The sequence below is a fragment of the Crocuta crocuta genome, unplaced genomic scaffold, assembly GCF_008692635.1.
Source record: "Crocuta crocuta isolate KB4526 unplaced genomic scaffold, BGI_CrCroc_1.0 scaffold219, whole genome shotgun sequence".
NCBI lineage: Eukaryota > Metazoa > Chordata > Mammalia > Carnivora > Hyaenidae > Crocuta > Crocuta crocuta.
Window position 1 is genome coordinate 8,234,405 of NW_027551572.1, and position 14,086 is coordinate 8,248,490.

General features: G+C 40.9%; 1 pseudogene; it reads right to left on the reverse strand.

Annotated features, from left to right (window-relative positions):
• Positions 1-9,163: 9,163 nt before the first annotated feature.
• Positions 9,164-10,142, reverse strand: LOC144220859 (heterogeneous nuclear ribonucleoprotein D-like; annotated as a pseudogene).
• Between the last annotated feature and the right edge of the window lie 3,944 nt (positions 10,143-14,086).

Consider the following 14,086-nt stretch of genomic DNA (forward strand, 5'->3'; position numbering starts at 1 on the left):
TTTTTTTGCCAATATCCTACTGTGTCGATGATGACAGCTTTGTAGTAGAGGCTAAAGTCTGGGATGGTGATGCCTCCCGTTTTGGTTTTCTTCTTCAATATTATTTTGGCTATTCAGGGTCTTTTGTGGTTCCATACACATTTTAGGATAGTTTGTTCTAGTTTTGAGAAGACTGCTGGTGTAATTTTGATTGGGATTGCATTGAATGTGTAGATTGCTTGGGTAGTAATGACATTATAACTATATTTATTCTCCCGACCCATGAGCATGGAATGTATTTCCATTTCTTTGTGTCTTCTTCAATTTCCTTCATTAAGTTTTCTATAATTTTCATCATACATATCTCCTACATCTTTGGTTAGGTTTATTCCTAGGTATTTTATTTTTTTTGTGCAATTGTGAATGGGATCAGTTTCTTGATTTCTCTTTTGTTGCTTCATTGTTGGTGTATAAGAATGCAACGGATTTCTGTATGTTGATTTTGTACACTGCAACTTTGCTGAATTCTTGGATCAGCTCTAGTAGGCTTCTGGTGGAGTCTGTCGGGTTTTCTATGTAGAGTATCATGTCATCTGCAAAAAGTGAAAGTTTGACTTCTTTACCAATTCTGATCCTTTTATTTCCTTTTGGTGTCTAATTGCTGATGCTAAGTTTTCCAGCACTATGTTAAACAACAGTGGTGGGAGTGGACATCCCTGTCGTGTTCCTGATCTCAAGGGGAAAGTTCTCAGTTTTTCCCCATTGAGGATGATGTTAGCTGAGGGCTTCTCATAGATGGCTTTTATGATGTTCATGTAAGTTTCTTCTATCCCAACTTTCTCGAGGGTCTTTATTAAGAAGGGATGCTGTATCTTGTCAAATGTTTTTTATGCATCTATCGACAGGATCATATGGTTTTTTATTTTTTTTATTTTTATTTATTTCTAGGAGAGAGAGAGAGAGAGAGNTATCTTGTTGAGGATTTTTGCATCCTGTTTAAAAAAAATTTTTTTTTAATGTTTTATTTATTTCTAGGAGAGAGAGAGAGACAGTGTGAGCAGGAGAGGGTCAGAGAGAGAAGGAGTCACAGACTCCGAAACAGGCTCCAGGCTCTGAGCTGGCAGTCAGCACAGAGCCCGACGCGGGGCTCGAACCCATGAACCGCGAGATCATGACCTAAGTGAAAGTCAGACGCTTAACCGACTAAGCCACCCAGACGCCCTGAGGATTTTTGCATCCTTTTTCATCCAGGATATTGGCCTCTAGTTCTCTTTTTTTGCTGGCTCTCTGGCTTGGGAATCAAGTGATGCTCGCTTCGTAAAAATGAGCCCGGAAGTTTTCCTTCGATTTCTGTTTTTTGGAATAGCTTGAGAAGAATGGGTATTAATTCTGTTTTAAATGTCTGGTAGGATTCCCTAGGGAAGCTATCTGGCTCAGGGCTCCATAAGAGACTCTTAAATACAGAGAACAAACTGAGGGTTGATGGAGGGAGGCAGAGGGGAGAGGGGAAAGTGGGTGATGGGCACTGAAGAGGGCACTTGTTGGGATGAGCACTGTGTGTTGTATGTAAGTGATGAATCATGGGCATCTACCCTCAAAACCAAGAGCACACTGTATACACTGTATGTTAGCCAACGTGACAATAAATTATATTAAACAAACAAACAAACAAACAAACAAATAATCCTCCCCTCAGGGTGCCTGGGTGGCTCAGTTGGCTAAGAGGCCAACTTTGGTTCAGGTCATGATCTCGCGGTTTGTGAGTTCAAGCCCCACGTTGGGCTCTGTGCTGACAGCTAGGAGCCTGAAGCCTGCTTCAGGTTCTGTGTCTCCCTCTCTCTCTGCACCTCCCCTGCTTGTGTGCTGTCTCTCTCTTTCAAAAATAAATAAACATTAAAAAAATGTTTAGGACCACCTGGGTGGCTCAGTCGGTTGAGCATCTGACTTTGGCTCAGGTTATGATCTTATGGTTTGTGGGTTTGAGACCTGCATAGGGCTCTGTGTTGACAGCTCAGAGCCTGGAGCCTGCTTTGGATTCTTTGTATCCCTCTCTCTCTGCTCCTCCCCCACTCATGCTCTCTCTTGCTCTTGCTCTTGCTCCCAAAAATAAATAAACATTGAAAAAATTAATAAACCCTAATATCTTAAAATTATTCAAAAATCCTCCCCTGCATCAGGGCATAATGATATTCACCTACATTTTCTTCTGAAAGTTGAAAGTCCTTTAAAATTGTTACTCTCTGTGCAATTTTTCAAATTCTTATATATTTTATTAAAGCCCCGTCTAGATTCAAAGTGTAGAAATTTCCTGCACAATACAAAGAGTACTTCTGTAGCTCCTGCTATAGATCAGAAAACCCTCATGGAGAATAAAATGAGATAGGAATGTATAAAGAGATGAAAGTCTATAGATAGCAGAGCACTATCAGCTAATGGAAATATAAATTACCTTAGAGTCAATGTATATTTCCCCTAGCAATACCAAAGAAGTGAGGCCTTAAGCCTTGAAAAGAGTGAGCAATGCAGATGTGTGAACTAACGGCTGCTAATCATGCTGTAAATATGCGTATCTTATGTTTTTTGGCTGTCTAGCAAAGATATACTTATCTGTTTGTCAAATGTCTAGCAGAGATATACTTATCATCTGTTTGTCAAATGTCTGGCAGGCCGTAGGATACCCTTAAGCAAAAGTCATTTTACAGCTCCATGTAGGTTCTGTTAAAAACCCAAGCATATAGAAGAAAGTAATCTTTTGATTAAATTCCTAGAAGGTGTTCCACATCTGAACCCTGCTCTGGCCTCCCATGCCCACCTACTTCCTCAGGTCCTTGGCTCAACTTTACAACTGGTTGTTGGAATTTGGGCTCCAACTCCTGCAGTCCTTTATGAACATCTATTATCTACTGTCTTTTGCCTGCCTTCAGGATTACATCAGACACCCAGTTCTGCCCACCTGTGATTGATTTGGCTCACTTGTACACTCTGCCCTGTCTAATCAAAATCATAGGGCCTCCATATAGGATCCTTAATGTTATTTCAAGCTGGTGAGAATAAGATTCCAACCATAAATTTCCAACTGTTACCTGTTGGAGACTATTACTTGCACTTGCAAATCCAGACCTTTTGGATACTTTTCGTATGGTCAGATTGTCTAATTGACTATCATTCCTGCAAAGAAGGCATTTCTATTGATATAAAGTACAGTTGAACCTTAAACTACATGGATTTGAACTATGTCAGTCCACTGATATGCATTTTTTTTATATAAATACAATGCATAGTACTGTAAATGCATTTTATCTTTTCTTTTCTTTTCCTTTCTTTTTTATAGAGAGAGACAGAACATGCAAGCTGGGGAGAAGGGCAGAGGGAGAGAGAGGGGGACTCTTAAGCAGGCTCCATTCTCAGCATGGAGCCCAATACAGGGCTGGATCACACAACCATGGGATCATGACCTGAGCTGAAATCAAGAGTCAGTCACTCAACCAACTGAGCCACCCAGGTGCCCCTAAAACTACCTATTTAGAGAGATTGTTTCTGTTTGCATTACTAGTCATTTTTTGTGCCCATAGGGGCCAACCAATTACAGATGTTTCTTCTATAGTCACATTGTTCTTTTCACCACAGTTTGGGAAGGTTCTTCACTCTTAAGGACTCGTATGATTAGATTGGGTCCACCTGGGTAATCCAGAATACTCTCCCCATTGCAAGGTCCTTGACTTAACCACACATTTGCTTTGTGTACTTTTTTCCAAGTCCCTTTGGTCATGTAAAGTAGTGTGTTCACAGGTCCTGGGAATAGAACCTGGACATTTTAGGAGGGTCATTGTTGAGTCTACCATATATTTTTTTCATAGGAACACTAACAAACCAGATTATTCACAAACTGAACAAACACCACTCTAAACTTCCCAAGATTATAAATCCCTGTTTTTGATCCCTAGCATTTAGCTCAGTGCCCTGTATATAATCAATTCTCAACAGGGTTTTGTTTATAAGAAACATATGTAGGTAGGTGGGTAGGTACGTAGATAAGTAGATAGAAAGATAAATAGAGATATGCATGTATACATACACACAGAAAGCAAACATAAAACAATCTATTTTTAATTTTTTTTTTAATGTTTACTTACTTTTGAGAAAGAGCAAGCAGGGTAGGGGCAGAGAGATTGGAGGACACAAAATCTGAAGCAGGCTTCAGGCTCCGAGCTGTCAGCATAGAGGCTGATGCAGGGCTTGAACTCAAACTGTGATATCACGACTTGAGCTGAAGTCAGACACTTAACCAGCTGAGCCACCCAGGTGTCCCTAAAACAATCTATTTTTTTTTTTTTTAAAGAGAGATTGTTTCTGTTTGCATTACTGGTCATGTTTTTTTGTGCCCATAGGGGCCAACCAGTTACCAGGCATCACTGGGATAGGCCCATCATCTGAGTCTCTGGGGCTGATCTAGAACTGGGTTGGACCAGGAACCTGATTTCATGGAGCCATCCTGGAGACTGGGGGCAGAGGGGCCAGCCCAGCACTAGGGTGAGCCTGGAGTTTGGGGCTTCAGGAGTCATCCTGCCACTTATGGGGCCTTGAGGGGCCAGCCGGGAGGTTAGGTCTACAGGTCCTGACCAGTGCTAGTACAGACCATGAGCCTGGGTCTTTGGAGCAAGCATTGAGGCAGGGGCCTTGAGGGCTGGCCTGGTGATGGGATGAGCTAGGAGCCTGGGTCTGTGGCAGCCAGTCTAGAGTCTAGATCCACAGGGGCCAGCATGGTGCTGGGGGTGGTAAGGGGCCTGGCATCACAGGGGCTGGCCTGGTGTTGAGGTGGTCTGAAAGCCTGGGTCTGTGGTGGTCACCCTTGTGCTGGGCCCAGCCAGGAGCTTAAGTTTATGGGTGCTCATTTGGAGCTTGGATTTGTGCAAACTATTGGGGAGCCAGGAGCCACAGGAGCTACCCAGGGGCATGGGCAGCGGTTGGTGCTGGGATGTGCCAAGAATCTGGGTTCTTAGGATCTTGCCAGGAGCCTAGGGACATAGAAGCCTTCTGGGGCCACTGGAACTGGGCAGCACTCATATGAGCCATGGGTCTGGGTTTGTAGCATCCCCTGGGGAACCTGGGGCCAAGGGAGTCCCCTGGGGCCATTGGGGGCTAACAGCACTGGAGTGATGTGGGGACTTGGGTTTGTGAGAGTCTGTAAAGAGGCACCTGCTGCTGTAGGAGTTGGGTGGGTGCTGGGGCAAGGTGGCTCTGGCTGGGGTCCACAGTGAAATTATATAGTCACTTCACTTGCCTTCTCTCATGGGGAGGGTCTCTCTCTCATCCTCTGCTGCCCTGGCTTAGAGGAGGGGTAATGGGAACAATGTGAATCTATTTCCTATCATCCTCAGTGAGTCTTTCCCTACTTCTCTGTTTCACCCAGATTCTGTAATCTATCACCTGGAATCCTTGGCTCTTGTGAAGGTATTTTCATACATGCATAGTTGTTTACATTGATGCATCTGGAAGGAAATGAGTGCTAGAAATTCCTATGCTGCCATTTTGGTGCTACCACTCCCCTCCTGGGTCAGACAATCTCTGTCTTTTAATTAGCACATTTGGACTGTTGACATTCAAAGTGGTTATTGATATAGTTGGATTAAGAGCTATCACATTTGTTACTATTTTCTATTTGTTACCTCTTTTCTGCTTTTTGTGGTTTTAATTGACCATTTTATATAATTCTATTTTCAGTCCTTTTTTTTAGCATATCAGCTATTTCTTTTTTTTTTTAATTTTTTTTAATGTTTTATTTATTTCTAGGAGAGAGAGAGACAGCGTGAGCAGGGGAGGGTCTGAGAGAGAGGGAGTCACAGACTGAAACAGGCTCCAGGCTCTGAGCTGGCAGTCAGCACAGAGCCCGACGCGGGGCTCGAACCCACGAACCGCGAGATCATGACCCAAGCGAAAGTCGGACGCTCAACCGACTAAGCCACCCAGGCGCCCCAGCATATCAGCTATATTTCTATTTTGCCTTTTTTAAAGTGTTTGCTCCAGAATTTGCAATATACATTTACAACTAATCTAAATCCACTTTCAAGTAACACTATACTTCTTCATGAGTAGTATAAATACCTTATTATAAAATAATTCTGATTTCCTCCTGTTGCCATACTTATATGTAAGTATACATATATACATATATAAACATATATCGTCAAGTCCAGTGTTGTTATTATTTTGAACAAACTGTTATCTTTTAGATCAATAAGAAGAAAAATAAAAATTCTTATTTTGCCTACATTTATTTCTTCTCCAGTGCTCTTCCTTCCTTTATTTAAATACAAGTGTCTGACATATATCATTTTCCTTCTCTCTATAGAACCTCTTTTAAACTTTCTTGCAAGGCAGGTCTACTGGCACTCAAGTCCCTTAATACTTATTTGTTTGAGAAAGTATTTATTTCTTTTTCCTTTTTGAAGGATAACTTTGTAGGCCACAGAATTTTAGGTTGGTGGGTTTTTCTGTCAACACTTTTTTAAAAAATTTTATTTATTTATTAAGGGGGGAGAGAGAGAATCCCGATCTCATGAACTGTGAGATCACTACCTGAGATGAAATCAAGAGTCTGACACCTAACTGACTGAACCCCCCAGGTGCCCCTCTGTCAACACTTTAAGCATTTCACTCCACTTTCTTCATACTTGCATGGTTTCTGAGGAGAAGTCAGATGCCATTCTTATCTTTACTCCTCTGTAGGTAATGGATTTTTATCCTTTGGCTTCTTTCAAGATTTTCTGTAGTTTGAAACTGATATGACTAAGTGTAGTTTTGAGAAGGGGGGATTATCCTGTTTGATATTCTCTGAACGTCTTGGATCTGCAAATTGGTATCTAACATTAATTTGGGGGAAATTCATTATGGTTTCAAACATTTCTTCTGTTTGTTTCTTCTGCCATTCCCATTGTGTGTATGTTACACCTTTTGAACCCAGTTCTTGGATATTTTGTTCTTTCTTTATTCAGTCTTTTACTCTTTGGTTTTCAGTTTTGGAAGTTTCTACTGAAATATCTTTAAACTCAGAGATTCTCTTTTCAGCTGTGTCCAGTCTACTAATAAGTCCAACAAAGGCATTATTCATTTTTGTTACAGTGTTGTTTTTTTTTTATCTTTAGCATTTCTTTTTGGTTCTTTCGTAGAATTTCCATATCTCTGTTTATATTGCCCATCTGTTCTTGCATGCTGTCTTCCTGCCAGAAACCTTAATATATTAATGATAGTTGTTTTAAATTCCTCATCTGATAGTTACAACATCTCTCTTGTATCTGAGCCTGGTTCTGAGGCTTGCTCTGTCTCTTCCACTTATGTTTTTTGCTTTTTCATGTATCTTGTAATTTTTTCTTGGAAGCTGGCATGACATACAGAGTAAAAGGAACTGCTATAAATAAGCCTTTAGTAATGTGATGGTAAAGTGGAGGGGAAGGGAAGTGTTTTATAATCCTATGATCTGGTCTCAGTCTTCTAGTGTGCCTGTGCCTTTGGACTGTGAAACTCAAAGGTGTTTCTCAGTCCTCCCCGCTCCATACCCTTAAGTGAGACAGGATGGATGGAGGGACCTGGAGGTGGGTCTTTCCCTTCCCCCAGGCCAGCTAGTTAGGCTCTGATAAAACCCCAGCAGGTTAAGCTGTGATTAAATAGTATCTTCTGAAGGCAGACCTTGTTAAGAATAGAATGCTCTGGTATATTTTTAAATGGTTTCTTTTCCTCTTCCCCTGCCAAAAACATGGTGGGGAAGGAGAAGTGTGGCTTTTTCTCTGATATTCACTGTGAGAACATGATAGAGATCTAGGAATTAAAACTCCACAAAAGTGTGGAGTCCCCAGTGATTGAGTCCCCCTGGAGTTTTTAACTCTCAGAGTTATCTGCACTGAATGATTACTATTCAGGTTTCCCTACCCTGGCACTGGTTGGCACAAAGTTTGTTGCCCAAGTAAGTGTGGTTCTCTTTATTTGCCTGTTGATCTCTTCAAATTTGGGAGCAACATTTTGCCCTGTGACCTCACTTCTCTTTTGGATCTAAGGAGAGTTGTTGTTTTTTTAGTTTGTTCAGCTTTTTATTTGTTGTTAACTTGGAATGACAACTTTCAAGCTTCTTACAGCTGGACCGGAAACCAGAAGTGTTTTATTTACCTTTTCATCACTGAAATATGAAAGACACTGTGATTCTGGGTGAATCATTGCTAAGCTTCTTCTAGCTGGTCTCATCTGTTTTCCTGGTTCTCTCTACTACTTCACTGGGGCTCACAGAAGTTACATGTCAATGGACTACATGTTCTGTTGACAGAATGTGCCCTAGTATATATGAAAAGTATGAAAATATGAACAAGTGGAGTGGCTTGATCAGTCTTACCCTTTCTAATGACAGTTTCCCAATCTGTCATTTAGTCACCTTACTCCTCTTCCCTTTGGTTCTTAATCTGACCCCTCTTGATTCCAAGATATAACCCAAAAGTTCTCATTAGTTTATTTTATTTTTACAGATTTTTTTTGGTCTTTCCACCATACTTATAGTTTTGCACACTCTTTTACAGACCCTGATTATACCTTTTGTGGTGAGCACTTTACAGGTTTTAAATACTTGTTGCTTTACATCTTTTGTTTTTAGGATAATATCATCTGTTGGACTGTGGTTAGGCTGAGGATTCAAATAAATGTCTCTTTAATCTTTCAGTTCCTTATGTTTCACATGTCTTTTCTTGTGAGTGGGCTCAAACTCCTGACTTTCTGTATTTATTTTTTTCCCCTTAGCCTTTATTGTATGTGGGAATTCTGATCAAATCAACATAGATTAGCATCACATATTTTTTTTCTACATAAGGAAGCATTTATTTGAGGTTTGACTTAAAATCATACAAATAAACACAAATCCATATCAAGTTATAACACAGCAAAAGACAAAAACAAAGAAAGCTAATTGGTGGCTATATACAGTTGGATACAGTGTGTCTTGTACACTAGAAAGTCTTACAAAATAGTCATCTTAGATCAACAAAAGATCAATCTTCAATGTCATCCTGCAAGATAGGTTACTTTAGCGATCTCTACAGGACAACATTTTCTGCTGTATCCCTTGTGTTCTGCCTATAACGTGAGATGGATGTGATCTGGGTGACACACAGCCTGCAGTGAAGTTCCTACTGTTTTCTCCAACGTCCTCCTATGGCTGATAATTGTTTTAGTGATTGCCACCCCCTCGAAACACCTTGCCATCTAGGTGCTCTGTTGGCCACTGTAGTTTACATATCCCTGTCCATATCCATAGTTCCCATAGTTATACCCAATATTATCATAACCACCATTGCCATTGTAGTTTTGAGACCACCATAGGCACTATTGAAATTTCCATATCCTTGATCATAATAGTTATTAAATCTTGGCTCCTGTATTGGTCCCAACCTCATCCATGACCCCCAGTACCCCCTCATCCCAGCTGCGGTACCTCTTCCTCCTTTTTGTTGTTGCTGTTACTGCCTGTATACCTCTTTGGGTTGCGCAAGTTTGATTTTACACTTCCCAGAACCAATTTATTGTAATCTGTTACGATCTGCTTTCTAACAGTTTCTTCACTGGCTCTTAAGCTGTATATGTGATAAAACAAAATCCTCTTCTTTCATTTGTTTTTGTGTCCATGGGAAGTTCAATGTTTTCACTCTCTCCAAAGGCCCCAAAATATTCTTTAATTTGTTCTTCAGGTGGTGCCTGGGTGGCTCAGTTGGTTAGGTGTCCGACTTTGCCTCAGGTCATGATCTTGCTGTTTGTCAGTTTGAATCCCTTGTTGGCTGTGTGCTGAGAGCTCAGACCCTGGAGCCTGCTTCGGATTCTGTGTTTCCCTCTCTCTCTCTGCCCCTCTTGTGCTTGTGCTCTGACTCTCTGTCTCTCTCTCAAAAATAAAATAAAACATTAAAATATTTTTAATTTGTTCTTCAGAAGTATCAGGGCCCAATCCACCCCCCAAAAAATCTTTTTTTGGGGGAGTTTCTTCCCTTTTAAAGCTTTGGCCCTTTCACGGTCTGTCAATTTGCCTTCCAGTTTGTGTTCTTTCCATTTCAGTACCCACCATCCTGACTTTTGCTCACATTGATCTTGGATCCCTCTGCGAATTCCTCTGTGTTGCTGTACTTGTTCATGTCTGCCATGGTGGTGGAGTAAGTGGGAGGGCGGAATGGGGGAGGGAAGGTGCTGGAGTGCAGTCCAGGCCCTGCAGCAGCTGCAGCAGAACGTTGTAAGGAGCTGGATTTCAAATGGTGGCTGAAGAGCTGGCCTCACATATTAATTCTCTTTTTTCAAGGACATTCTTACTGCCACCTTGTACCTAACCACTTCATGCCTCATCTTCCATCTAGTCTAACTCCTTTCAGTATCTCCCCACTCCATATTATTTTTCTGTGACAATGGAATACTTTTTAAAAAACTCAAGTAACAGAAAACTCAAGACAGACTTAAGCAATGAAAGTGATTTATTGATTATTAAGACTAAAAAGACCAAAGTAGGATAGGCTACAGGATTGGTTTGATTTAGGAGTCCAGCCATGTCATCTAAGACCTGGCTTCTTTACCTTTCTTTCTTCTGCCTTCAGTCTTATCAGCATGATTCCAAACCTGGCTTTTCTCAAAAAACAAACTAACTCAAAAAACAAACTAACTAACTAACCAAATCCAGAAATCCAAGTTTTATGTCTATATACCACCCTGCCCAGAAAAGAAGAGTGTACTCTTATCGGCTCTTCCAGAGTCAGAAGGTTGCTTTCCTAGAAGCTCCATTACTACAAAGGATACAGTCCGTGTTACTGGACAAATTTAGTTTAGGTGTCTTTCCTGAACCTCCCTCTATGCCGGACAAATGGCATGCACTCTGTGGCTTAGATATAGGTTACCTCAACTGACCCTTGCAGAATGAGGAATAGGATAACCTGATGAATTTAGATTAATCTGAGACTACTCCTAAAGCTAGGAGTTCAACTGACTTCTACCCAAATATGTGAGAGAAGTTGACATCTGACTGAAAGTCTGGAAACTATGAGGAAGGAGGATAGGGAAAATGGATTGCTAAGTGACAAAGAAATGATCCTTCCCCTTGCACATAGTTACTTCAAAAATTCACAAAACATCATTTTTATTCTATTGCTCTGCTGCTGTAATCAAGGACTGATTCTGGCCTGCCACCTGTTTTTATAAATAATGTTTACTGAAACACAGCCACAGTCATTTAAAAAGTATTATCTATGGGTGCTTTCAGACCACAGTGGAAGAGTTGAGTGAAGGGTTTTGTTGTTGTTGTTGTTGTTGTTGTTGTCTGGTTTTTTGAGAAAGAAGGAGAGAGAGAAAGGGTATGCTTGTGAGTGGGTGGGGGGGGAAGAGAAGAAAGGGGAGAGGGGGAGAGGAGGAGGGGGAAGGGGCTTCAAACTCACAGAGAGATCATGACCTGAGCCAAAGTAGACACTTAACCAACTAAGCCAGGCAGGCACCCCTGAAGAGTTGAGTCATTGAAACAGAGACCATATGACCTTCAGAACCTAAAATATTATTTGGCCCTTTCAGAAAAAGTTTGCTGACCCCTGGCCTAGAAGATTAAATCTAAACTCATCCTAGATTTCAAAGCCCTCTATCATCTATTCTCGCATTACTGATCTCATCTAATTAGCATTATTTGCTGTATGCAAACTCTAATCCAACCAGATTAGTTTATTTTTTTCTGCATCTATCGATAGGATCATATGGTTTTTATCTTTTCTTTTGTTAATGTGATGTATCATATTGATTGATTTGCAAATATTGAAGCAGCCCTGTAACCCAGGAATGAATCCCACTTTATCATGGTGGATAATTCTTTTTATGTACTATTTACCCAAACCAAACAGTGCACATTCAGTCTTTACTTTTTAAATTTGTTTATGCTTTATCCAACCTGGAATGCTCTCCTTCAAACTTAACATATCTTTGGAGGCCCATCCCAAGTTTATGAAGTTTTCCTTGTTACCTCTATCCACACTGGAGCCTTCGTCCCTGCATTTATTATTTCCATCACCCTGTGATGCATTTTGAGTCTATATATGTTTTATAAATATATGTTTATGTCTTATCTGTCCAATTAAATGCAAAACTCCTGGATATTTGAATCTTGGTAGTATCATATTTTTTGTATCCCTTACAGAATTCCAAGAAACGCTGGGCCAAGAAGGCACTTAAGTAATACTTACTGGTCTTGTCAAAGTCTACCTCATATCCAGAATTAGTCCACTTCTTTGCACCCCCACCCTAATCTGAGCTTCTACCTGCTTTCATCCAGCCTAATGCTACTGTCTCCCAAGTGTCCAGTGTTCCTTCTGGCTCCCTACAATCTTCTCCACACACAGGGAACAGGCTGATTTTAAATGTTTAAGTCAGGTGCTTTATTCTCCTACTTAAACTCCTCCAGCTGCATGACATATCTCAGAATAGAAGTTGTGATCTGTCCCTGCCTAAATCTATGCTTCCCCTTCCCCCATCTCCTCTCATTTGTCAATGGTCACTCAGCTCCCCTTTCTCTCAGTTCCTCTGCCTGGAATATTTGTCCTCCATGTCATGAATGTCTGGCTCCTCGTAATGTACGCTTTCAGTTCTCTTCTCTTTGCCTGATCACCCTGTCTAAACAGCCTCCTGCCTCCTACATGTCACTCTAGATCATATCATCCAGTTTCCCCTTCTTCGTAGCCCTGATCTCAACAGACTATGTCTTGCTTGTTTAACTGTTTCCCCCTTTAAATGTGAGCTCCATGAGTTTACTTCATTTGTTCGCTGCTGTATTTCCAGCCCCTAGAGCAATGCCCAGTGCAGAAGAGGTATTTGGTAGCTCTTTGTGGAATAAACCAAACCATTCATAGATTTCTTTCCTTTGGAAATAGCAAAAGAGAACTTTTATTCATTCCCATAAAAATGCATTTACTACCCACCTTCTTCCATAATATTACCGCTTAGGGTTTTGTACAAAGAAACTGTTCTGAGAGGGTATTTTCATTTTTTAGGGCTGCCATAACAAATTACCACAAGCTGAATGGCTTAAAACAACAGAAATCTCTTATTTCACCATTTGGGAGGCCAGAAGTCCAAAATTAAATTGTTGGCAGGGTTGATTCCTTTTGGAGGCTCTGAGGAAAACACTGTCCATGCCTCTCTCCTAGGTTCTAGTGTTTGTTGGCAACCCTTGACATTATGTGACTTATAGACAGCATTCCAGACTCTACTTCCATCTTCACATCACCTTCTTCTCTACCTTCTTCTCTATAAAGAAGGTGTGTTTTCATCTGCCTCTGATATGGACACTGTCACTGGATTAAAGGCCCACCCTAATCCATTAAGAGCTGATCTAGATTTTCAACTAATGACATCTACAATGATCCTGTTTCAAAATAAGGTCACATTCTGAGGTTCTGCATGGACATGAATTTTGGGGGGAGGCACTATTCATCAGGGGCTTTTATTTTTTATTAAAAAATGTTTATTTATTTATTTTGAGAGAGAGACCAAATGCATGCACAGAAGAGGGGCAGAGAGACAAGGAGAGAGAGAATCCCAGGCAGGCTCCACGCTGCTAGCACAGAGTCTGCTTTGGGGCTCAAAGTCATGCACCATGAGATCATGACCTGAGCTGAAATCAAAGTCGATGCTTAACTAACCCCTCATCAGGAGTTTTTAATATAATGCAGAAACTAATAGTCTACTCTTGCTGTAGTATAGTGCATCTAGGTTGTTTTTTGGTAACCAGCAATCACCTCCCTTAGGAGAACACCTCTGTTTCCTAGTGGGGAATTCCCTCACTCCCTCTGTTGGTAATCTTGGTAGGGATGTAAATTAGTATTCCTCATCTCGCTGCAACTAAGGAGTTACATGTGACTGACCCAAGGGAAGACAGCTAGACTCCTGGGATGTTTTATTTTTTTGAATTTAGATTTCTTTATATTTTGGCAACCTTTCAAGATACACTTTTACTCCATAGTAAATTTCCCTTGGTTTTAGCTCTAGAAATCTGTGAGTTCACAGAACACATGAAGCAATCTGGACTCATGGAATTTTTCATCTTGAGAAGAGATACACAGGATGGGAA